At 39.6% G+C, this 24,892-nt stretch overlaps 1 protein-coding gene across 3 annotated transcripts in view; it reads right to left on the bottom strand.

Moving 5' to 3' along the window:
• The window catches only part of FBXO34 (F-box protein 34), a 110,373-nt gene that overhangs the window by 68,072 nt on the left and 17,409 nt on the right, over positions 1-24,892 (bottom strand). The gene's annotated exons all lie outside the window — the stretch shown is intronic.

The raw sequence follows: 24,892 nt of genomic DNA, 5'->3' as shown, positions 1-24,892 counted from the left end.
AAGGAAATCCAAAAACAGAATCAGATAAGAGATGAATGAAATGAAGAATATAAAAAAAATATAGCAGAGCTGAAGGAAATCAAACAGTCAATCAGGGAACTTAAAGATGCAATGGAAAGTATCAGCAACAGGTTAGACCATGCAGAAGAAAGAATTTCAGAGGCAGAAGACAAAGTTTTTGAGATAACTCAGATAGTAAAAGAGGCAGAAAAGAAGAGAGAGAAAGCAGAACGTTCACTGTCAGAATTATGGGACTTTATGAAGCGTTCCAACATACGAGTTATAGGAATTCCAGAAGGGGAAGAAGAATGCCCCAGAGGAATGGAAGCCATACTAGAGAATATTATAAAAGAAAATTTCCCAAATATCACCAAAGATTCTGACACACTGCTTTCAGAGGGCTATCGGACACCAGGTCGCCTCAACTCTAACCGAGCTTCTCCAAGACACATTGTGATGAACCTGTCCAAAGTCAAGACAAAAGAAAAGATTCTGCAAGCTGCCAGGACTAAGCGCCAGTTGACCCAGGGGCAAATCCATCAGATTGACCGCAGACTTCTCTAATGAAACTTTCCAAGCAAGAAGACAATGGTCATCTACCTTTAATCTACTTAAACAGAACAATTTCCAGCCCAGAATTCTGTACCCTGCTAAGCTAAGCTTCAAAATTGACGGAGAAATCAAATCATTTACGGATATACAAACATTGAGGAAATTCGCCACAACAAGACCAGCTCTACAGGAAATACTTCAACCTGTTCTGCACACTGACCACCACAATGGATCAGCAGCAAAGTAAGACCTCAGAAATTAAAAGGCAGAACCAAACCTCCACACTGATGCAAAAGATAAAACTAAGCAATGGACTCTCACAAAATAAGACGAATAGAATACTACCACACTAATCAATTATCTCAATAAATGTTAATGGCTTGAATTCCCCACTGAAGAGACATAGATTGGTTGACTGGATTAAAAAACACAAGCCATCCATTTGCTGTCTGCAAGAAACACACCTGGCTTCAAAAGACAAATTAAAGCTCTGAGTCAAGGGTTGGAAGACAATTTTTCAGGCAAATGGAATTCAGAAGAAAAGAGGAGTTGCAATCTTATTTTCAGATACATGTGGATTTAAAGCAACTAAAGTCAAAAAAGACAAAGATGGTCACTTTATATTGGTCAAGGGAAAAATACAACAAGAAGACATTTCAATTCTAAATATCTATGCACCCAATTTAAATGCTCCCAGATTCTTGAAACAGACCTTACTCAGTCTGAGCAACATGATATCTGATAATACCATAATAACAGGGGACCTTAACACTCCCCTTACAGAGCTGGACAGATCCTCTAAACAGAAATTAAACAAGGATATAAGAGACTTAAATGAGACCCTAGAACAACTGTGCTTGATAGACGCATATAGAACACTCCATCCCAAAGATAAAGAAAATACATTCTTCTCATCACCCCATGGAACATTCTCCAAAATTGATCATATCCTGGGACACGAAACAAATATCAACAAAATCAAAAGAACTGAAATTTTACCTTGTATCTTCTCAGACCATAAGGCACTAAAGGTAGAACTCAACTCTAACAAAAATGCTCGACCCCACCCAAAGGCATGGAAACTAAACAATCTTCTGTTGAATAACAGATGGGTGAAAGAAGAAATAAAACAGGAAATCATTAACTTCCTTGAGCATAACAACAATGAAGACACAAGCTACCAAAACCTGTGGGATACTGCAAAAGCAGTTTTGAGAGGAAAATTCATCGCTTTAGATGCCTACATTCGAAAAACAGAAAGAGAGCACATCAACAATCTCACAAGAGATCTTATGGAATTGGAAAAAGAAGAACAATCTAAGCCTAAACTCAGTAGAAGAAAAGAAATATCCAAAATCAAATCAGAGATCAATGAAATTAAAAACAAAAGAATCATTCAGAAAATTAATGAAAAAAGGAGTTGGTTTTTTGAAAAAATAAATAAAATAGATAAACCATTGGCCAGACTAACGAGGAATAGAAAAGTAAAATCTCTAGTAACCTCAATCAGAAATGATAAAGGGGAAATAACAACTGATCCCACAGAGATACAAGAGATCATCTCTGAATACTACCAGAAACTCTATGCCCAGAAATTTGACAATGTGAAAGAAATGGATCAATATTTGGAATCACACCCTCTCCCTAGACTCAGCCAGGAAGAAACAGAGCTCCTGAACAGACCAATTTCAAGCACTGAGATCAAAGAAACAATAAAAAAGCTTCCAACCAAAAAATGCCCTGGTCCAGATGGCTTCACTCCAGAATTCTATCAAACCTTCAAGGAAAAGCTTATTCCTGTACTGCAGAAATTGTTCCCAAAAATTGAGGAAGAAGGAATCTTCCCCAACACATTCTATGAAGCAAACATCATCCTGATACCAAAACCAGGAAAAGACCCAAACAAAAAGGAGAATTTCAGACCAATCTCACTCATGAACATAGATGCAAAAATTCTCAACAAAATCCTAGCCAATAGATTACAGCTTATCACCAAAAAAGTCATTCATCATGATCAAGTAGGCTTCATCCCAGGGATGCAAGGCTGGTTTAACATACACAAGTCTATAAACGTTATCCACCATATTAACAGAGGCAAAAATAAAGATCACATGATCCTCTCAATAGATGCAGAAAAAGCATTTGATAAAATCCAGCATCCTTTTCTAATTAGAACACTGAAGAGTATAGGCATAGGTGGCACATTTCTAAAACTGATTGAAGCTGTCTATGACAAACTCACAGCCAATATTTTACTGAATGGAGTAAAACTGAAAGCTTTTCCTCTTAGAACTGGAACCAGACAAGGTTGTCCTCTGTCACCTTTACTATTCAACGAAGTGCTGGAAGTTCTAGCCAATACAATTAGGCAAGACAAGGAAATAAAGGGAATCCACATGGGTGCAGAGGAGGTCAAACTCTCCCTCTTTGCTGACGACATGATCTTATACTTAGAGAACCCCAAAGACTCAACCACAAGACTCCTAGAAGTCATCAAAAAATACAGTAATGTTTCAGGATATAAAATCAATGTCCACAAGTCAGTAGCCTTTGTGTACACCAATAACAGTCAAGATGAGAAGCTAATTAAGGACACAACTCCCTTCACCATAGTCTCAAAGAAAATGAAATACCTAGGAATATACCTAACGAAGGAGGTTAAGGACCTCTATAAAGAAAACTATGAAATCCTCAGAAAAGAAATAGCAGAGGATATTAACAAATGGAAGAACATACCATGCTCATGGATGGGAAGAATCAACATTATTAAAATGTCTATACTTCCCAAAGCAATCTACATATTCAATGCCATTCCTATCAAAATTCCAACATCATACTTTCAAGATTTGGAAAAAATGATTCTGCGTTTTGTATGGAACCGGAAAAAAACCCGTATAGCTAAGGCAGTTCTCTGTAACAAAAATAAAGCTGGGGGCATCAGCATACCAGATTTTCAAAGCCATAGTGGTCAAGACAGCATGGTACTGGCACAAAAACAGAGACATAGACACTTGGAATCGAATTGAAAACCAAGAAATGAAACTAACATTTTACAACCACCTAATCTTTGGGGGAAAGACTCCCTATTCAATAAATGGTGTTGGGAGAACTGGATGTCTACATGTAAAAGACTGAAACTGGACCCACACCTTTCCCCACTCACAAAAATTGATTCAAGATGGATAAAGGACTTAAACTCAAGGCATGAAACAATAAAAATCCTCAAAGAAAGCATAGGAAAAACACTGGAAGATATTGGGCTGGGGAAAGACTTCATGAAGAAGACTGCCATGGCAATTGCAACAATAACAAAAATAAACAAATGGGACTTCATTAAACTGAAAAGCTTCTGTACAGCTAAGGAGACAATAACCAAAGCAAAGAGACAACCTACACAATGGGAAAGGATATTTGCATATTTTCAATCAGACAAAAGCTTGATAACTAGGATCTATAGAGAACTCAAATTAATCCACATGAAAAAAGCCAACAATCCCTTATATCAATGGGCAAGAGACATGAATAGAACTTTCTCTAAAGATGACAGACGAATGGCTAACAAACACATGAAAAAATGTTCATCATCTCTATATATCAGAGAAATGCAAATCAAAACAACCCTGAGATATCATCTAACCCCAGTGAGAATGGCCCACATCACAAAATCTCAAAACTGCAGATGCTGGCGTGGATGTGGAGAGAAGGGAACACTTTTACACTGCTGGTGGGACTGCAAACTAGTACAACCTTTCTGGAAGGAAGTATGGAGAAACCTCAAAGCACTCAAGCTAAACCTCCCATTTGATCCTGTAATCCCATTACTGGGCATCTTACCCAGAAGGAAAGAAATCCTTTTATCATAAGGACACTTGTACTAGACTGTTTATTGCAGCTCAATTTACAATCGCTAAAATGTGGAAACAGCCTAAATGCCCACCAACCCAGGAATGGATTAACAAGCTGTGGTATATGTATACCATCGAATACTATTCAGCCATTAAAAAAAATGGAGACTTTACATCCTTCGTATTAACCTGGATGGAAGTGGAAGACATTATTCTTAGTAAAGCATCACAAGAATGGAGAAGCATGAATCCTATGTACTCAATTTTGATATGAGGACAATTAATGACAATTAAGGTTATGGGGGGGGAAACAGAAAGAGGGAAGGAGGGAGGTAGGTGGGGCCTTGGTGTGTGTCACACTTTATGGGGGCAAGACATGATTGCAAGAGGGACTTTACCTAACAATTGCAATCAGTGTAACCTGGCTTATTGTACCCTCAATGAATCCCCAACAATAAAAAAAAAAAAAAAAAAATAGAAAAGCTAGTCAGGCATTGTGGCGGGCACCTTTAGCCCCAGCTAGTTGGGAGGTTGAGGCAAGAGGACTGCTTGAACCCAGGAGTCTGAAGTTGCTGTGAGCTATGACACCACAGCAGGGGCACACAGTGGCACTCTGTCTCAAAAAAAAAAAAAAAAAAAATACATGTATCTCAAAAAAAGTATTTCACCTCTTGTTTGGAGAATTTTAAATAAAATATTCTACTAGCTGTCTTTACATATTCTACAACCTCTCCTACACAGAACACATTACTGGCTTCAGCATATAATAAACATATATCCTTTCACATAATTTCCTGTAACTGCAAATTCTAATTTATCCCCTTAAACCACTATTGCTTTGAAATTGAAATTTCAGAAAGAGATAACCAGGTTATAAAGGTTATATACTTTCACAGTAGAGAGACTAAAATATGCCATATTACAAGAAAAAAAGATAATTAGCTAATTAAATTTAAAAAATGCACTTAAGAATATTCTAATCAAAATTTTCAATTAAAAATTATTTTGTATGATAGGCAGAAGACTGCCTCCATCAGCATAATTCTTTATAAATTATGGGGAAGTTTTCCTTTTCCAATACAAAAGAGCAAATCTACATACTTTCTACTCCACTCTATTCTGGCACTAACTTATACTTCTTATACACCTATACTTTTGCTCTCTTGCTGAATCCAATTTTTAGGGAAGATAAAACAATTCTGCCCCAGTGATAAGCTAAATAGTTGCTGAACTAAACTAAGTCTACATGGTAGGAGATCTAATTAGAAGCCAAATTTGGCTTTATTTAAAATATACTTAATTTATTTAAATTAGCATTGGGTGGCTCAGCGCCGTGGCTCAGTGGTTAGGGCGCCAGTCACATACACCACAGCTGGCTGGTTCAAACCCGTCCCGGGCCTGCTAAACAATGACAACTATAACCAAAAAAAAGCCAGTGTTGTGGCGGGCACCTGTAGTCCCAGCTACTGGGATGCTGAGGCAAAAGAATCGTTAAACCCAAGAGTTAACGTTGCTGTGAGCTGTGATGCCACAAAACTCTACCAAGGGCAACATAGTAAGACTGTCACAAAACAAAAAGGGAAAAAAATCAGCATTGGCTAACTTTAATGTAACATTACTGCTTCAATCCCAGGGGCCTCAATCAATTTAGTAAATTATGGGAAGCAACAGCAAATAAAAAGATAAAGGTCTCTTTGTGGCATTAGTCTTCCACTAAGCTATTTCCAATTTCTTTTTTGCCTCTAAGCATTCTTCACCAGGAAAGCATGTTGTGTAGTGAAGCTCCCCTGAAGGTCAGACATGTCTGCATTTTAACCCAACTCCAACACCTACTAGCAAGGCAGGGTGCTTAATGCAAGACTATTTTCTGAAGACAAAAGGGCAAGAATGTTCACCTCATAGAATCATTATAAACATTAAAATAGATAATAAAGTATTTAGCACAGGCCTAGTCCACAGTAAGAAAGAAAGAAAGCTCGCTCTTAATATTGTCATCCCGCCTCCCTTTGTGGAGAGATGAGGAAGAGTGTACCATCTGCACCCTGTGGAACACATCAAACCTACAGTGAGGTCTTTTTTTTCCTTCCATGAGGTCCCTGACTTTAAGATTCTTCAACTTGATCATGGTGCAAAAGTGACACACATTTAATAGAAACCGTATTTCAAATTTTGAAGCTTGAACTGTTTTTCACTTTCAGTACAGTATCCAATAATTTACATTAAGATATTCAACACCTTATTATTAAACAGGCTCTGAGATGACTTTGTCCAACCGTGAGCTAATGTTAAGTGTTCTGAGCATGTTTAGGGTAGGCTAGGCTAAGCTATGATGTCTGGTGGTTTGTTTTTGTTTTTATTTTTGTTTTTTTGAGACACCTTGCCCTGTCACCTGAGTCTAGAGTTGCAATGGTGTCTTCATAGCTCACAGCAACCTCAAACTCCTGGGCTCAAGAGAAGCTCCTGCCTCTACCTCCTGAGTAGCTGGGACTACAGGTGCCCACCACAATGCCCAGCTAATTTTTCTATTTTTTAGTAGAGACAGGGTCTCACTCTTGCTCAGGCTGATCTCTGAGCTCAGGCTTTATTACTGCCTTGGCCTCCCAGAGTGCTTAGAATTACTGGTGTGAGCCACTGCACCCAGTGCAGTTAGGTATATTAAATGCATTTTCAATTTATGATGGGCTTAACAGGGTTTATCTCAAGTAGCTTCTGTATTCTCTTTACCATTAACTAAACCACCACTGAAAGCGACAAGATGCAATTTCATCAAAAGATGCCAGAGGCTTGTGAAAGATGATGTATTTCAGCAAGCCAAAACTCAGTCCCTTTTCAATCCTGATAATATACAATCCTTAAACTTAGCACACATTTGTTTGCCTTGGTCTCCAAAAGCAAAAATTTTTAATTACTTTAAATTTTTAAATTATTTTTAAAACAACAAAACTAATGCTTTTAAATATAATTAAGATGTAAACTATTTCATAGCTGAATTTCTCACATTATTTCCCTCCCACCCCTGCCCCAGAGACAGAGTGTCACTCTCTCACCCTGGGTAGAGTGCTGTGGCATCCATAGCTCACAGCAACCTCAAATTCTTCGGTTCAGGCAATCCTCTTCCCTCAGCCTCCAAGTAGGTGGGACTACAAGTACCCACCACAACGCCCAGTTATTTTTTCTACTTTTAGTAGAGTTGGGGGTCTCATCCTTGCTCAGGCTGGTCTTAAACTCCTGAGCTCAGGGGATCCACCTGCCTTGGCCTTCCAGAGTGCTATAATTACAGGTGTGGGCCACTGCACCTGGCCTACACAGCCTTTGTAAAAGTAAGTTCCAGGAACTGCCACCTCACAGGTGTATGCAACTGCCAGAACTCACTAAACTGTACGCTTGTATCCGTGCACTCTATCGCCATCATGATGCCTCAGCTCTCCAGCTTAGGCAACACAGTAAGACTCTATTTCAGAAAATAAATAAATAAGCAAATATAAATTAAATATAAATTTAAAAAATTTTCTGTTCAATTAACAGTATGTTGAGTATGAGACCATATTTGGTTTTTTAAAGAGCCTTCAGACACAGTGTTTTATGCCCAGTAATCCCAGAATTTGGGGAGGCCAAAGTGGGAGTATCACCTGAGGCCAGGAGTTTAAGAGCAGACTGAACCTTGTCTCTTTAAAAAAGTTATTTTGTTTTGCTTTGTTTTGTTGAGACAGAGCCTCAAACTGTAGCCCTGGGTAGAGTGCTGTGGCGTCACAGCTCACAGCAACCTCCAACTCCTGGGCTTAAACGATTCTCTTGTCTCAGCCTCCCAAGTAGCTGGGACTACAGGCCTGCCACAACACCTATTTTTGGTTTAAGTTGTCATTGTTGTTTGGCAGGCCCGGGCTGGATTCAAACTTGCCAGCTCTGACATATGTGGCTGGCACCTTAGCCGCTTTAGCTACAGGCACTGAGCCCTAAAAACGTTTTTTTAAGTTACCTGTCTGAGTGTGGTGGTATGTGTCTATTCAGTCCTAACTACCCGGGAAGCTCACACCACTGCTCCAGGAACCTCCAAGTATTCAGCTACCTCACAGCTTACTAAGGATCACTTAAGCCCATGAATTTGAGTCTACAGTGAGCTAAGATCACACCACTGCACTACAGCCTGGATGGCAAAGTGAGACACTCTCATTTAAAAAAAAAAAAAAAAAAAGTAGAGACTGTAACACATATACTACAGGAATAAGAGACTAAGTAACATCAGTTGCTTCCAAGGAGAAAATGTGCTCAAAAGACAGAATAAAGAAAACCCTTTTGCACTATAAACCATGTATGTGAATGTATCACTTATTCAAAAAATTAAATCAGGCATGTATTGTGGAGGGCACATGTAGTCCCAGGTGCTCAGAAGGCTAAGTCAAGAGGATCTCTTAAATTTAACAGTTTGAAGTTGCTGTGAGCTATGATGCCATGCATTCTATCCAAGGTAAGTGAAACTGCCTCTTAAAAAAAAAAAAGAAAAGAAAGAAAGGAAAGGAAAGGAAAAAAATAAACGTTCTTTAATCCTACAAATATACAGTTTAAATTTATTTTGAAATTTTGGTATATGCAGATTTCAATGGTTTTAAGTTTTATTTTAGACTTTGGTTTCGAGATGATCCCACAGTGAACTAATTACCCAAGAACCACTACATAGAAAAATTATCAAAAAATGTTGGAAAGGGAGAAAAGTAAAGGACTTTCCTTTTGAGGGAAACGGGTAAGAAAATATTTAAATTAAAAAGAGGAGCATGGGGTCTTTCTGGTGATTATGTAGACTACGTATTTTTTAATTTCTCGTTATCTGCTCTTAGGATAGCACAAACAAAAGCAGCTAGTTAAATCAAAAGGGCCACTAAGACTTTTTTCTCTGAGTAGCTGAAGAAATCATATAAGAGGTACTTTCTCCCTAGAGGAGTACAGATTCTAAAGAGTTACAAATAGGAGCATTGAAAAGTCTGTTAACCAGATTAGAAATTAAAATAAAATGAGGATTTCTGAGAAATGTGTCAAATATACCTTATGTGGTTTCAGAACTATTTTTTAAAAAGCATATGTAGGCCGGGCGCGGTGGCTCACACCTGTAATCCTAGCATTCTGGGAGGCCAACGTAAGTGGATAGTTTGAGCTCACAAGTTCAAGACCAGCCTGAGCAAAAGTGAGACCCCCTCATCTCTACTAAAAATAGAAAAACTGAGGCAAGAGGATCACTTAAGCCCAAGAGCTGGAGGTTGCTATGAGCTATTATGCCATGGCACTCCACCCAGGGAAACACCTTGAGACTCGGTCTCAAACAAAAAAAATAAAAAAAGGCATATATAAACTCTACTGACTTTTTTCATGACATAAGCAGTGTAACAAGAGTTACTCAAAATCTTACTCTTTACTAGACCATTTACTTGTAGTCGCCCAAATCTTGGCCTATTTTTGTATAACTACAATTAGTATATACAATTTTACATTCCATTTTCATGTACTTTTTCTACGTAATGATGGTCATTCAATTTCATAGAACAAAAAATTTTCTTCAGAAATATCCATAATATTTTGGATTTTTCTTTTTGAAGGCCCTATGTCTTGCACCAATGCCAAAAATGACCCTTCAGATCATAAAGTCAAAGCCACCAAGTGTCAACTGACCCATCTCAATTACAACCTCTTAAGAGACAAATACATTTAAAACCTATAAAGGAAATATCAGTTATACCTTTTAGCTAATATAGTAGACTGAGCATTACTAGTCCAAAACCTGAAATCCAAAAATGCTCCAAAATCCAAAATTATCTGAGCGTTAATGTGATGCCACAAATGGAAAATTCCACACCTGACCTCATGTGACAGGTCTCAGTTAAAGCTCAGGCACATGACAATAAAGCTAACATTGTCAATACAGAAAGTGCTGCTTTAGGAAAAACTCTCCTCAGACTGGGCTTTCCTCTGAACTACACAACGATCAATATGGAAGATAATTCTGTGACTAAACGTGGGACTTTTCCACAATCGCCAAACATGAATTCAATTCCAACACAATCTACCTGGAGATGGTGTCAGATTCCCAAACTTCCCCCCACACTAACCAGTTCCAAGTCTGGGATTCTAGAACTTTTAACCAACTAGTTTCAAGTTGGGTTTCCCCAACCCTCTTTTAAGGTTCAATTAATTGGAAGCAGCTAACAAAACTCAGGGAAACACATTTACAGCTAATTAAAAGGATATAATAAAGGACACAGATAAAGACATACACAGGGTGAGGTGTGGTTTCAACCTGTTCAGCTACCTGGATGCTCAATGAACTCAGTCAGTCCTCTGGGGTTTCAGTGGAAATGTGACTACCCTTCAGGGTGTGGGGTGAGACTCTCTCTGGAAGACAGTTTAAGACTCACAATCAGAAAGGTGGGGAGGCCAGAGCTTCTGTTTCTGAGGCCTAAGGCACCCAAGATTGTAACAGAAGACTGTAATAAGGATGAAGGGAGTTTTGAGCCAGGAACTGTCCTAAAACATAAGTGCCTGTAAGCAACGTGGTAAGGACATGTGATGGGCTTATTGAACAACTAGAGCAGCATATACTCAGAACAGAACAAGAAATCATGTCAGTTTATAAAATCAAAGAGAGACTCTAAAAGGAAAGCATTGTTAATGGTGACAAAGACTCCAGGAGAAACATTTTTAAAAGTGACCCAGCAGAATGCTTCCTCATCCCCACAGGATCTACTTCCTGGTCTCTCAAGTGCTTCTGAGAAGAAGCAGTTTCCCATTAAAAAATAAATAAATACAACTTACAATAACTTCTGAATCAAAGGCAACATCACAGGAAGCCCACTACAGCTTGCTGTTTCTGTTGTTTAGCCCTGACATGGGACACTACTGTTCTGCTCAGTCACTCCCAAGACATCACTTTTCCACTGTGTTAATGGTGTGTGTACCTTTTACTGGTAGGTGTTTATGTGTAAGTATATAAAAATGACTGTTTCCAGGAGCATATATAATTCAGAGTCACGAATGATGACTGATGCCAAACAACCACAAACTGTCCACAAGGCTGAGATAGTGACATCTCTGCTTTCTGGCAGTGAAATGTATACACTTTGTTTCATGCACAAAATTATTCAAAATATTATATAAAATTACCTTCAGGGGAGCTGGTCTACTAGAGACCTCCTGAGTGCCAACCCTAGTGCCCTGCTTGGCCCCCATTACACTCCAACAAGATGAAAAGAACTCTCATGAACAAAGGGAAACTCACCTAACTGCAGGCACAAGTGTGCACTGGTGGGAAAGGAACTGCTCCCAGAAAGAAGGTAGTTCACAGAACAGCTACAACAGATGATAAAAACCTTCAGTTCTCCTTAAAGAAGTCAGGGGTAAATAGTATCTCTGGTACTAAAGAGGTGAGTATGTTTACAAACCAGGAACAGTGATCCACTTCAACAACCCTAAGGTTCTGCCATCTCTGGCAGCAAACACTTCAGGCCATGCTGAGACCAAGCAGCTGTCAGAAACACTACCCAGCATCTTACACCAGCTGGGTACAGACAGCCTCACTGGTGTAAGAAAAAGGCTTACACATTGTTCACTCTGCCTGAACAATCTGGAGATGGAAAAGCACCACTTGCTATTGGAGAGGAGGAGGATGATGAAGTTACAGATCTTGTAGAGAATTGTGACGGAGGCAAACTGAATTGAGTCAACTTCTCAATCAAACTTGAAGAAATTAGCCAGGCGCAGTGGCTCACGCCTGTAACCCCAGCACTTGGAAAGCCAAGGCGGGTGGATTGCCTGAGCTAACAGGTTTGAGACCAGCCTGAGCCAGACAGAAACTTCGTCTCTATAAATAGCCAGGCATTGTGGCAGGCACATGTAGTCCCAGCTCCTCAGGTGCCCAAGTGTTTGAGGTTGGTGTGAGCTGTGACGCCACGGCATTCTACCAAGGGTGACAAAGTAAGACTCTGTTTCCAATAAATAAATAAAGACAGCATTCATGATGCTACAGGACACAGACTGGTTAACTGTAAGGCCAGTCCTTAAGAGACTTATTCAAGAGTCCAATCAAAATTTAACAGGAATTACCACTCATTATATGATTTCAGTCAAGAATAACATATTTAAATGAGAGCCATCAAATGTGAGAAAGTGTTCACCAAGTGCTCGGTTCAACAAATGTTTGAACTTGTTTAGAAACACTTCAACCATATGAAAAGAACCATATGAAAAGAACTTTAATAAAACTGTAATAGTTGAAGATGGTGGCCGAGTAACAGCTTCCCTGCAACTGGGCACAGTGAGTCTGGGGAGATAAGACTCCAAGCATCTCTGGCTGGTGGGATCTGCCTATAAACATCCCTTTGAGGGCAGGGAGTCAGCAAGTGACTTCTGGACCCCAAGAGGAGGACAAAAACAGTGGAAAACTGGAAAATTGTTACGTGTGTTCGATCAACCTAATCCCACTGGCAGCCATAACTACAAACAGCAGTGAGACTGCAAACCGGAAAGGCTTTACCTATGACCGGTTTCGGTGTTTTTGGACTTGGCACTCAGTTGAACTGCCTTGGGGAGAGCTAGAGCCAGAGTGCGGAGAACACTGGGCATTGTCTAGGGCCCCAGATTGAGCCGCTGAGCCGGATGGAGCTAATAATCTTCAGCTGTGGGCCGCAGAGAGAACTGCCCTGGCAAACTCCACCCTCAGGGTCACAGAGCAAGGATCAGGCGGGAAGTAGTAACCTGGTGACTGAGCTGCCTAAAGGCAGGGACTGAGCTGCCTTACAGCCTTAACCCTCGGGGGCAGAGTGAGACCGGTTTTGGCACACTGGAGCCTCAGGCTGTTGCCCTGGGTAGAGTGCCGTGGTATCACAGCTCATAGCAACCTCAAAATCCTGGGCTTGGCACCACCCAGACCTCCAAAAGAGCTGTGCCGCGACCCCTGAACCGTAACCCGCACCCACCGGGCCCCCCTCCGCATGCCCTGACCAGGAACTGTGGGAGCCGCGCAACCCTGCATCCTCCCTCCTGTACCCTCCCTGCCTCCACCCCGGGCCTCTCATCTGGCCAGGGACTCTGGTAGCCGCATGTCCTCCGAAGCCCTCCCTGCCTCTGCGCAGAGCCCTTCTCCTGGTCAGAGACTGCTAAAGCCTTGGGGTCTCTGTGCCAAAGTCACTGGGCGCCAGGCACTCCCAGCACCGTGCACACCACCTCCCGCTCTGTTGCTGGATCTGGGTGTGTAACACTCCGGAGCTACTTCCACAACAAGAACTCCATGGTTGGGGCAGCCCCAGAGGAACTACACAGGGTCACTGCCTACAAAGATCCAGCAACAATAGAGTGATCCCGCTGGGGTCTAATCTTGGAGAGACACTTCCCCAACTCTGAGGACGGCCAGAGGCAATGGTGAAAAACAATCATGAGGCGAAATCAACAGAAAAACTATGCCAATATGAATAGTCACAAGAGATCAACTACCCCAAGGATCAATGGGGCAGACACAGCACAAGATCCCATGCACAAACAAATAGCTGAGATGTCAGAAATCGAATTCAGAATCTGGATAGCAAATAAGATCGAATTAGAATTCCAAGCAGTAACCCAAAAGATATCTCAAGAATTCAACGAATTCAAAGACCAAATGACCATGAGGGAGGAGCAAGATGGCGGCCAAGTAACAGCTTCCTTGCATCTGGGCACCGTGAGTCTGGGGAGATAGGATTCCAGGCATCTCTGGCTGGTGGGATCTGCCTATCATAACCCCTGCAAGGACACAGGGAGTCAGCGAGAGACTTCTGGACCCCAAGAGGAGGACTAAAACAGTGGAAAAACGGCAAGTGGTCGCGTGTGTTCAATCCGTATAAACCCGCCCGCAACTGTAAGTTCAGTAGCAGTGAGACTGCAAACCAGAACGGCCTTATCTGTGAACTGTTTTGGTGTCCTTGCACTTGGCACTCAGTTGAACTGCCTTCGGGAGAGCCTGAGCGGGAGTGCGGAGAACTTTGGCCGTTGTCTAGAGCCCCAATCTGAGCCAAAGAGCCAGACGGAGCTAATAGTGTTTGGCTGTGGGTCACAGGGAGCCATTTTGAGCGATCTGCCCCGGCAAGCTCCGCCCTCAGAGTCGCAGACGTAGAATTGGGTGGCAGCTGGTAACCCAGCGACCAAGTAGCCTAAGGGTGGGGTCTGAGCCGCCTTGCAGCCCTAACCCCCAGGGGCAGAGTGAGACCAGTTTTGGCACACTGGGTAAGTGGATAGCCACTTCAGCAGTGATTCCAGTCACAAGTACTTTACTGGGAAAGCTTCTGCTCAGCAAGGAACAAGTTCAAAGTGCCTTTTCAGTGGGCTGAAGAGAGATTTAGGGCGTCTACCTGCTGGGTTTGAGAAATCAGCAGCCTCCAGTCGTATCAGAACTGTGATTAACATCTCATACCCCAGAAGACCACGTGTTGCCCAGACAATATTCAATAACATACACATACTGCTTTGTTTTTGGTTGTGTTTTTTTTGTTTTTTTGTCTTTTTTTTGGTTTGGTTGTTTCTTTTGTTTATTTTGATGTTGTTGATGTTGTTTTGTTTTTTAAGTTCAACCTTTTCCATACAGATCCTTTTTCTTTCTCAGTCTTTCTAGTTTAATCATAATTTCCCATTGCTGTCTTTTTCAATAACTAGAACTTCATTTTTGCTAGTGTTTCTACCGTTATTATTTGGTTTCTCACCCAATTTTATCCCGTAAAGTTTTCTGTTTGCTTGTTTTGGTTTCATTTATAGCAATTTTCTCTTTCCTCTCTACTTGGTGGAGGTGGGGTACTGTGTCTGATCAGGTTAGCAAAGAGCTGCTGACCTCAAGGGAACCACCCAACTGGGCACCCACAGAAGGTGGGTTTTTTTTAAGGTGGTGTCAAAGTACCCTACTATACACCTATATTGCTCTGTCTCCCTCTTTCTGTGCCTCTCTTCCTTTTCTCAATATTCTTTTTACCCACTACCCCCCTCCTTTCTCTATTTTTCTTTTTTTTTCTTATCACTCGGTCCTCCTTTCTTTCATCCCTTTTTTGCTCTTCAACCTTCTCAGCCTTCTGGTCCTATAACCCTTAGTCCACAGGCACAAGAACTTAAAGAGCAAGAGGAAGTGAAAGGAAAATTAGGGCAAGGAAACAGATAAAAGAAATCACCCATGAGGAAGAATCAGCAGAAAACTCCAGGCAACATGAAGAACCAGTCCAGAACAACCCCACCAAGGGACCATGAGGTAGCTACTGCAGATGATTCCACCTACAAAGAAATTTTAGGAATGACAGAAATGGAATTTAGAATACACATGTTGAAAACAATGAAAGAAATGATGGAAAAAATGAAGGAAACTGCTACTAAAGTGGAAAATAACCAAAAGGAAATCCAAAAACAGAATCAAATAAGAGATGAACAATATGAAGAATATAAAAAGGATATAGCAGAGCTCAAGGAACTGAAAAAATTAGGGAACTTAAAGATGCAATGGAAAGTATCAGCAACAGGTTAGACCATGCAGAAGAAAGAATATCTGAGGTAGAAGACAAAGTTCTTGAGATAACTCAGATAGTAAAAGAGGCAGAAAAGAAGAGAGAGAAAGCAGAACGTTCACTGTCAGAATTAAGAGACTTTATGAAGCGTTCCAACATAAGAGTTATAGGAATTCCAGAAGGGGAAGAAAAATGCCCCAGAGGAATGGAAGCCATACTAGACATTATTATAAAAGAAAATTTCCCAAATATCACGAAACATTCTGACATACTGCTTTCAGAGGGCTATCGGACACCAGGTCGCCTCAACTCTAACCGAGCTTCTCCAAGACACATTGTGATGAACCTGTCCAAAGTCAAGACAAAAGAAAAGATTCTGCAAGCTGCCAGGAGTAAGTACCAGTTGACCTACAGGGGCAAATCCATCAGAGTGACCGCAGACTTCTCTAATGAAACTTTCCAAGCAAAAAGACAATGGTCATTTACCTTTAATATACTTAAACAGAGCAATTTCCAGCACAGAATTCTGTACCCTGCTAAGCTAAGCTTAAAAATTGACAGAGAAATCAAATCATTTATGGATATACAAACATTGAGGAAATTCGCCACAACAAGACCAGCTCTACAGAAAATACTTCAACCTGTTCTGCACACTGACCACCACAATGGATCAGCAGCAAAGTAAGAACTCAGAAATTAAAGGACAGAACCTAACCTCCCTCCACAATGATGCAAAAGATAAAACTAACCAATGGACTCTCACAAAATAAGAAGAATAGAATACTACCACACTTATCAATTATCTCAATAAATGTTAATGGCTTGAATTCCCCACTGAAGAGACATAGATTGGCTGACTGGATTAAAAAACACAAGCTATCCATTTGCTCTCTGCAAGAAACACACCTGGCTTCAAAAGACAAATTAAAGCTCCAAGTCAAGGGTTGGAAGACAATTTTTCAGGCAAATGGAATTCAGAAGAAAAGAGGAGTTGCAATCTTATTTTCAGATACATGTGGAACTAAAGCAACTAAAATCTAAAAAGACAAAGATGGTCACTTTATATTGGTCAAGGGAAAAATACAACAAGAAGACATTTCAATTCTAAATATTTATGCACCGAATTTAAATGCTCCCAGATTCTTGAAACAAACCTTACTCAGTCTGAGCAATATGATGTCTGACAATACCATCGTAACAGGGGACTTTAACACTCCTCTTATAGAGCTGGACAGATCCTCTAAACAGAAATAAAACAAAGATATAAGAGATTTAAATGAGACCCTAGAACAACTGTGCTTGACAGACGCATATAGAACACTCCACCACAAAGACAAAGAATATACATTCTTCTCATCACCCCATGGAACATTCTCCAAAATTGATCATATCCTGGGACACAAAACAAATATCAACAGAATCAAAAGAATTGAAATTTTACCTTGTATCTTCTCAGACCACAAGGCACTAAAGTTGTAACTCAACTCTAACAAAAATGCTCGACCCCACCAAAAGGCATGGAAATTAAACAATCTTCTGTTGAATAACAGATGGATGCAGGAAGAAATAAAACAGGAAATCATTAACCTCCTTGAGCATAACAACAATGAAGACACAAGCTACCAAAACCTGTGGGATACTGCAAAAGCAGTTTTGAGAGGAAAATTCATCGTTTCAGACGCCTACATTCGAAAAACAGAAAGAGAGCGCATCAACAATCTCACAAGAGATCTTATGGATTGGAAAAAGAAGAACAATCTAAGCCTAAACTCAATAGAAGAAAAGAAATATCCAAAATCAAATCAGAGATCAATGACATTGAAAACAAAACAATCATTCAGAAAATTAATGAAACAAGAAGTTGGTTTTTTGAAAAAATAAATAAAATAGATAAACCATTGGCCAGACTAATGAGGAATAGAAAAGTAAAATCTCTAGTAACCTCAATCAGAAATGATAAAGGGGAAATAACAACTGATCCCACAGAGATACAAGAGATCATCTCTGAATACTACCAGAAACTCTGTGCCCAGAAATTTGACAATGTGAAGGAAATGGATAAATATTTGGAATCATACCCTCTCCCTAGACTCAGCCAGGAAGAAATAGAGCTCCTGAACAGACCAATTTCAAGCACTGAGATCAAAGAAACAATAAAAAATCTTCCAACCAAAAAATGCCCTGGTCCAGATGGCTTCACTCCAGAATTCTATCAAACCTTCAAGGAAGAGCTTATTCCTGTACTGCAGAAATTATTCCAAAAAATTGAGGAAGAAGGAATCTTCCCCAACACATTCTAGGAAGCAAACATCACCCTGATACCAAAACCAGGAAAAGACCCAAACAAAAGGAGAATTTCAGACAAATCTCACTCATGAACATATATGCAAAAATTCTCAACAAAATCCTAGCCAATACATTACAGCTTATCATCAAAAAAGTCATTCATCATGATCAAATAGGCTTCATCCCAGGGATGCAAGGCTGGTTTAACATACGCAAGTCTATAAACGTTATCCACCATATTAACAGAGGCAAAAATAAAGATCACATGATCCTCTCAATAGATGCAGAAAAAGCATTTGATAAAATCCAGCATCCTTTTCTAATTAGAACACTGAAGAGTATAGGCATAGGTGGCACATTTCTAAAACTGATTGAAGCTATCTATGACAAACCCACACCTAATATTTTACTGAATGGAGTAAAACTGAAAGCTTTTCCTCTTAGAACTGCAACCAGACAAGGTTGTCCTCTGTCAATTTACTATGCAACGTAGTGCTCGAAGTTCTAGCCAATACAATTAGGCAAAACAAGGAAATAAAGGGAATCCAAATGGGAGCAGAGGAGGTCAAACTCTCCCTCTTTGCTGACGACATGATCTTATACTTAGAGAACCCCAAAGACTCAACCACAAGATTCCTAGAAGTCATCAAAAAATACAGTAATGTTTCAGGATATAAAATCAATGTCCACAAGTCAGTAGCCTTTGTATACACCAATAACAGTCAAGATGAGAAGCTAATTAAGGACACAACTCCCTTCACCATTGTTTCAAAGAAAATGAAATACCTAGGAATATACCTAACGAAGGAGGTGAAGGACCCCTAAAAAGAAAACTATGAAATCCTCATTAAGGAAATAGCAGAGGATATTAACAAATGGAATAACATGCCATGCTCATGGACAGGGGGAATCAACATTGTTAAAATGTCTATACTTCCCAAAGCAATCTACCTATTCAATGCCATTCCTATCAAAATACCAGCATCGTACTTTCAAGATTTGGAGAAAATGATTCTGCGTTTTGTATGGAACCGGAAAAAAACCCGAATAGCTAAGGCAGTTCTCTGTAACAAAAATAAAGCTGGGGGCATCAGCATACCAGATTTTAGTCTGTACTACAAAGCCATAGTGGTCAAGACAGCATGGTATTGGCACAAAAACAGAGACATAGACACTTGGAATCGAATTGAAAACCAAGAAATGAAACTAACATCTTACAACCACCTATTCTTCGATAAACCAAACAAGAACATACCTTGGGGGAAAGACTCCCTATTCAATAAATGGTGTTGGGAGAACTGGATGTCTACATGTAAAAGACTGAAACTGGACCCACACCTTTTCCCACTCACAAAAATTGATTCAAGATGGATAACGGACTTAAATTTAAGGCATGAAACAATAAAAATCCTCACAGAAAGCATAGGAAAAACACTGGAAGATATTGGCCTGGGGAAAGACTTCATGAAGAAGACTGCCATGGCAATTGCAACAATAACAAAAATAAACAAATGGGACTTCATTAAACTGAAAAGCTTCTGTACAGCTAAGGAGACAATAACAAGCAAAGAGACAACCTACACAATGGGAAAGGATATTTGCATATTTTCAATCAGACAAAAGCTTGATATTTAGGATCTATAGAGAACTCAAATTAATCCACATGAAAAAAGCCAACAATCCCATATATCAATGGGCAAGAGACATGAATAGAACCTTCTCTAAAGATGACAGACGAATGGCTAACAAACACATGAAAAAATGTTCATCATCTCTATATATTAGAGAAATGCAAATCAAAACAACCCTGAGATATCATCTAACCCCAGTGAGAATGGCCCACATCACAAAATATCAAAACTGCAGATGCTGGTGTGGATGTGGAGAGAAGGGAACACTTTTACACTGCTGGTGGGACTGCAAACTAGTACAACCTTTCTGGAAGGAAGTATGGAGAAACCTCAAAGCACTCAAGCTAGACCTCCCATTTGATCCTGCAATCCCATTACTGGGCATCTACCCAGAAGGAAAAAAATCCTTTTATCATAAGGACACTTGTACTAGACTGTTTATTGCAGCTCAATTTACAATCGCCAAAATGTGGGAACAGCCTAAATGCCCACCAACCCAGGATTCGATTAACAAGCTGTAGTATATGTATACCTGGAATACTATTCAGCCATTAAAAGAAATGGAGACTTTACATCCTTCGTATTAACCTGGATGGAAGTGGAAGACATTATTCTTAGTAAAGCATCACAAGAATGGAGAAGCATGAATCCTATGTACTCAATTTTGATATGATGACAATTAATGATAATTCAGGTTATGGAGGGTGGAAGCAGAAAGAGGGATGGAGGGAGGGGGGTGGGGCCTTGGTGTGTGTCACACTTTATGGGGGCAAGACATGATTGCAAGAGGGACTTTGCCTAACAATTGCAATCACTGTAACCTGGCTTATTGTACCCTCAATGAATCCCCAACAATAAAAAAAAAAAAAAGACCAAATGACCAAAGACTTTGACACATTGAGACAAGAAGTTGCAGCCTTCAAACATCTGAGAAATGCAGTAGAATCCCTCAGTAACAGAATGGAGCAAGCCGAAGAAAGGATTTCTGACATTGAAGACAAAGCTTTCGAACGCTCCCAGACTCTCAAAGAGGAAGAGAAATGGAGGGCAAAAACAGATCACTCTCTCAGAGAGCTCTGGGATAATTCAAAGAAAAGCAATATTCGTCTTATAGGGATCCCTGAAAGCGACAAAGTGGCTTCACAAGTCACAGAGTCTCTTCTCTATGAGATTATGAAGGAGAACTTTCCAGACATGCCAAGAGATTCTGAAATTCAGATAGCAGACAGTTTCAGAACTCCAGCACAACTCAACCCAAGTAAGACATCCCCCAGACACATCATAATCAATTTCACTAAAATTAATATGAAGGAGAAAATTCTGAAAGCAGCCAGACGAAAGAAAACCCATCACTTACAAGGGGAAGAATATTAAAATAACTACAGATCTCTCTGCTGAAACCCTTCAAGCTAGAAGAGGATGGTCATCGACTTTTAATCTCCTAATACAAAGTAACTTTCAACCCAGGATCTTGTACCCAGCTAAAATGAGTTTCATTTATGATGGAGAAATTAAATACTTCAATGACATTCACATGTTGAAGAAATTTGCCATAACTAAACCAGCTCTCCATGATATTCTCAGACCTATCCTCCATAAAAACCAACGTAATCCTCCACCACAAAAGGAAACCCACCCAGAAAATTATGATCAAGTTCCAACTTCCACAGTCGCAAAAGGATTCAAAATGTCCACCAGACTCTGGAAAGGCTTATCAATATTCTCAATTAATGTGAATGGTTTAAATTGCCCAGGCACAGGTTGGCGGACTAGATACAAAAACTCAACCCAGATATCTGCTGCATACAAGAATCGCATATTACATTAAAAGACAAATATAGGGGTGGCACCTATGGCTCAAAGGGGTAGGGCACCGGCCCTATATGCCAGAGGTGGCAGGTTCAAACCCAGCCCCGGCCAAAAACCACAAAAAAAAAAGACAAATATAGACTCAAGGTGAAGGGATGGTCATCTATACTCCAGGCAAATGGAAAGCAGAAAAAAGCAGGCGTTGCTATCCTTTTCGCAGACGCAATAGGCTTTAAACCAACCGAAATAAGGAAGGATAAGGATGGACACTTCATATTTGTTAAAGATAATACTCAATATGGTGAGCTTTCAATTATTAATATTTATGCACCCAACCAGAATGCACCTCAATTTATAAGAGAAACTCTAACAGACATGAGCAACTTGATTTCCTCCACTTCCATAGTAGTTGGAGATTTTAACACCCCTTTAGCAGTGCTGGATAGATCCTCCAAAAAGAAGCTAAGCAAAGAAATCTTAGATTTAAACTTAACCATTCAACATCTGGACTTAACAGACATCTACAGAACATTTCATCCCAACAAAACTGAATACACATTCTTCTCATCAGCCCACAGAACATACTCCAAAATCGACCACATCCTAGGCAACAAATCTAACCTCAGCAAATTTAAACAAATAGAAATTATTCCTTGCATCTTCTCAGACCATCATGGAATAAAAGTTGAACTCAATAACAACAGCAACCTGCATACCCATACAAAAACATGGAAGCTAAACAACCTTATGCTGAAGGATAGATGGGTTATAGACGAGATTAAGAAGGAAATCACCAAATTTTTGGAACAAAACAACAATCAAGACATGAATTACCAGAACCTCTGGGATACTGCAAAGGCAGTCCTAAGAGGGAATTTTATAGCACTGCAAGCCTTCCTCAAGAAAACGGAAAGAGAGGAAGTTATTAACTTAATGGGACATCTCAAGCAACTGGAGAAGGAAGAACACTCCAACCCCAAACCCAGTAGAAGAAAAGAAATAACTAAAACCAGAGCAGAATTAAATGAAATTGAAAACAAAAGATTATACAACAGATCAATAAATCAAAAGGTTGGTTTTTTGAAAAGATCAATAAAACAGATAAACCTTTGGCCAACCTAACCATGAAAAAAAGAGTAAAATCTCTAATTTCATCAATCAGAAATGGTAATGATGAAATAACAACAGACCCCTCAGAAATTCAAAAAATCCTTAATGAATACTACAAGAAACTCTACTCTCAGAAATATGAAAATCTGAAAGAAATCGACCAATACCTAGAAGTACACCACCTATCAAGACTTAGCCAGAATGAAGTGGAAATGTTAAACAGGCCTATCAAGTTCTGAAACAGCATCAACTATTACAAATCTCCCTAAAAATAAAAGCCCAGGGGACCAGATGGCTTTACGTCAGAATTCTACCAAACCTTTAAAGAAGAACTAGTACCTATATTACTAAACCTCTTCCAAAATATAGAAAAAGAAGGAATATTACCCAACACTTTCTACAAAGCAAACATCACCTTGATCCCCAAATCAGGGAAAGACCCAAAAAGAAAAGAAAATTATAGACCAATATCACTAATGAATATTGATGGTAAAATACTCAATAAGATCCTAACAAACAGAATCCAACAACATATCAAAAAAATTATACACCACAACCAAGTAAGATTTATCCCAGGGTCTTAAGGCTGATTCAATATTCATAAATCTATGAATGTAATTCAGCACATAAACAAACTAAAAAATAAGGACCATATGATTCTTTCAATTGATGCAGAAAAAGCTTTTGATAATATCCTGCATACCTTCATGATCAGAACACTTACGAAAATTGGTATGGAAGGGACATTTCTTAAACTGATAGAGGCCATCTACAGCAAACCCACAGCCAATATCGTATTGAATGGAGTTAAATTGAAATCATTTCCACTTCGATCAGGAACCAGGCAAGGTTGTCCATTGTCTCCATTGCTCTTTAACATTGTAATGGAAGTTTCGGCCATTGCATTAGGGAAGAAAAGGTGATTAAGGGTATCCACACAGGGTCAGAAGAGATCAAACTTTCACTCTTCACTGATGATATGATCGTATATCTGGAAAACACCAGGGATTCTACTACAAAACTTTTAGAAGTGATCAAGGAATACAGCAATGTCTCAGGCTACAAAATCAACACCCATAAATCTGTAGCCTTTATATATACCAACAATAACCAAGCCTAGAAAAGAGTCAAGGACTCTAATCCTTTCACAGTAGTGCCAAAGACGATGAAATATTTGGGAGTATACCTAACAAAGGACGTGAAATATCTCTACAAAAGAGAACTGTGAAACTCTAAGAAAAGAAATAGCTGAAAATGTTAACAAATGGAAAAACATACCATGCTCATGGCTGGGAAGAATCAACATTGTTAATATGTCTATACTACCCAAAGCAATATATAATTTTAATGCAATTCCTATTAAAGCTCCATTGTCATATTTTAAAGATCTTGAAAAAAATAATACTTCATTTTACATGGAATTAGAAAAAAACTCGAATAGACAAAACATTACTCAGCAATAAAAACAAAGCAGGAAGAATCACTCTACCAGACCTCAGACTGTACTGTAAATCGATAGTGATCAAAACACCATGGTATTGGCACAAAAAACAGAGAAGTAGATGTCTGGAACAGAATAGAGAACCAAGAGATGAATCCAGCTATTTACCGTTATTTGATCTTTGACAAGCCAATTAAAAACATTCAGTGGGGAAAAGATTCCCTATTTAAAAAATGGTGCTGGGTGAACCAGCTGGCAACCTGTAGAAGACTGAACTGGACCCACACCTTTCACCATTAACTAAGATAGACTCTCACTGGATAAAAGATTTAAACTTAAGACATGAAACTATAAAAATACTTGAAGAAAGTGCAGGGAAAACTCTTGAAGGAATCAGCCTGGGTGAATATTTTATGAGGAGGACTCCCCAGGCAATTGAAGCAGCATCAAAAAAACACTACTGGGACCTGATCAAACTAAAAAGCTTCTGCACAGACAAGAACATAGTAAGTAAAGCAAGCAGACAGCCCTCAGAATGAAAGAAAATATTTGCAGGTTATACGTCCGATAAAGGTCTAATAACCAAAATCCATAGAGAACTCAAACGTATTAGCAAGAAAAGAACACGTGATCCCATCTCAGGGTAGGCAAGCGACTTAAAGAGAAACTTCTCTAAAGAAGACAGACGCACGATCTTCAAACACATGAAAAAAAGCTCATCATCCT

The sequence above is a fragment of the Nycticebus coucang genome, chromosome 9 (assembly GCF_027406575.1).
Source record: "Nycticebus coucang isolate mNycCou1 chromosome 9, mNycCou1.pri, whole genome shotgun sequence".
Classification (NCBI taxonomy): domain Eukaryota; kingdom Metazoa; phylum Chordata; class Mammalia; order Primates; family Lorisidae; genus Nycticebus; species Nycticebus coucang.
The sequence above is the reverse complement of the archived record's forward strand: the minus strand, read 5'-3'. Positions and strand labels throughout refer to the sequence as shown.